Source organism: Dipodomys ordii, unplaced genomic scaffold (genome assembly GCF_000151885.1).
Source record: "Dipodomys ordii isolate 6190 unplaced genomic scaffold, Dord_2.0 Scaffold206, whole genome shotgun sequence".
In the NCBI taxonomy this organism is placed as follows: Eukaryota; Metazoa; Chordata; class Mammalia; order Rodentia; family Heteromyidae; genus Dipodomys; species Dipodomys ordii.
In genome coordinates this window covers 1,809,785-1,812,057 of record NW_012267422.1, presented here as the reverse complement: position 1 = coordinate 1,812,057, position 2,273 = coordinate 1,809,785, and the positions used below count along the sequence as shown (strand labels likewise).

General features: G+C 50.7%; 1 pseudogene across 1 annotated transcript; it reads right to left on the bottom strand.

Annotated features, from left to right (window-relative positions):
* Window positions 1-254: 254 nt before the first annotated feature.
* On the bottom strand, window positions 255-1,549 carry LOC106000046 (annotated as a pseudogene). The gene is made up of 3 exons (XR_001175772.1): window positions 1,195-1,549; window positions 735-930; window positions 255-553 (listed from the first exon to the last, which is right to left on the bottom strand). The product of XR_001175772.1 is annotated as an N-glycosylase/DNA lyase-like (transcript).
* Between the last annotated feature and the right edge of the window lie 724 nt (window positions 1,550-2,273).

The following is a 2,273-nucleotide window of genomic DNA, read 5'->3' as shown; positions in this document are numbered from 1 at the left end:
CTTTCTTTCTTTCTTTCTTCTTGTCTTGGACCTGGCTACTGTCTCTGAACTTTTTTTTCCATACAAAGGTTTCTATTTTATTGTTCCTTCTTGTAATAAAGGTAAGAAGATAAAATCACAGTCAGCTCTGTCTCCTCTACGAGTCCCCTTGCTGTGTCACCCTGAGGTAGCTGCAGAGATCCTTCCCCAACAGGAGACAAGAGGTGTGGATGGGAGAAAGAAGCAGAGGTGTGGAAGTGTTGGGGAATTCCCATCTAAACTTCTGGCCCTTTGGATGCTTTCCGGCGCTTTGCTGGTGGCTCTTGGGCACGGTGGGTGGGCTGGCGCAAGTCGGCACTGAGCAGCACTGCTTGGGCCCAGCCAGCATAAGGTCCCCATAGGCTCCAGAAAAAGTTTCCCAGTTCCTTGTTAGCTTGGGGGTTTGGACCCTTGGCCCGAGATGTGGTGGGGTGCCAGCTGTGGTCATGTTGGGCAATCTGATCTGCCACATATGGACCTCCACGGGCACAGCCTGGGGTTTGTCCAGGGCCATCAGGCAGACGCAGTCAGCCACCTTGGTGCCCACCCCAGGCAGAGCACAGAGGACCTTGTGAACCTCCTCATAGGGGGCCTCTCGAAGCTGCTATAGCCAGGCCAGCCCACCTTGCTCTTCTAGGATGGCTCGGGCACTGGCACACACATAGTGGCACGGTATCCCAGGCCCAGCTTCCTGAGGTGGGCTTCTACCTCCGGCCCAGCCAAGGCCTGCAGGCTGGGGAAGCCATAGTAGACAACATCATCAAGCTGGATGAGCCGAGGTCCAAAGGACTGCCACAGTCTTTCCACCATGCCAGTGTTGCGGGAAATGGTGTTGTTGGAAGAACAGATGAAGGAGAAAAGGCATTCAGTGGGGTCCTGTCGCAGCAGTCACACACTGTTTTTTGTTAATATCTCCAGTCACATAGCACATGCTCTCTCTGTTTACAGAATGAATGGAATCACATCCAATCAGGCCACACTAATAATGAGCCAGGTGTGGGCAGCTAGTTGTAATCCTAGCTAGTCAGGAGGCGGAGATCTGAGGATTGAAGTTGGAAGCCAGCCCTGGTAGGAAAGTCCAAGAGACTCTAATCTCCTATTAACCACCCCAAAACCTGAAGTGAACTGTGGCTCAAAGTGGTAGAGTTATCCTTGAGCTGAAAAAGCGCAGGGGACAGCACCTTGGAATTTCTGAGCCACGTCTTGGAAGTGGGGGTCCACAGAACCCCAATGTCTGTACAGTTGAGCCAAGCTGACATCCAGCTGGAAGTATTCAGCTCCTCCAATGTCGGCCTGCCATTCCAACCCTCGTTCTCTCCGTACACAGTGCAGAAAAGCTGCTCTTCGGTTTGAGTCAGTGTCCATACTCGGCTCTCCAGTGTGCAGGGCTATGCTCCCTCCACCAGAAGGACTGTCCAGAAGCTAAAACCAGGTCTAGGTGCAGCTCAGAGCGTGGACACGGGATGGAGGCCCAGAGAGCCGGGCTAGAGGCCAGAGTCTGGTGCCTCATGAGCCACCAGGCAGAAGCCACCTTTAGGAGAGCAGCGCTTGCCCCTCCGTGGCCCGAACACCCCAAATGCAGGGCCACGCCCCCCAGGCTCCTACCACCCAGCCCTAGCACCGAGCCTCATTTTAGGTCCCTCCTCCTCTCATTGGATTCCTCCTCTCCCGCCCGGCTGCTAGCCTTGGCCCTCCCTCGACCACTCCTTCCGATGTCTGTCTCTGAACTTTTATGTGAAGGTTAGTTCTCTATCAGTTTGAGCCATGACTCCATTTCCAGCTTTTTGTAGTTAATTGAAGGTAAGAGTCTCCTATGGATTTCCCTGCCTAGGCTGGCTTTGAATCACAGCTTTGAATTACAGTCCTCAGATCTCAGCCTTCTGAGTAGCCAGGATTACGGATGTGAGCCACCACCGGCACCTGGCTACCCTGTGTTTCTTACCCCACCCCCTCCTGAATTTATATGACTTAATTCATTATTTTAATTCATTGGGCCTATTTATCTATTATTAGTGCTTCGTTTTGCTGATTCCTCTGTAGCTTACTAAGTAGCATCTATAACCCATAACTGTACATCTTCAAATGTGATGTCACTCTGTATATAATATAAAAGCATTGTAAGAGTTAGCGTCCATTGTCTTTACAGACTTTGTGCTTTGGCATGATAACGTTTCTACTAATGCTAGATAGCATTGTCCTTTTCTTTGACTTTTGCAATTAATACAGAATTGAATTGATTTTAATTTCAGTGTACA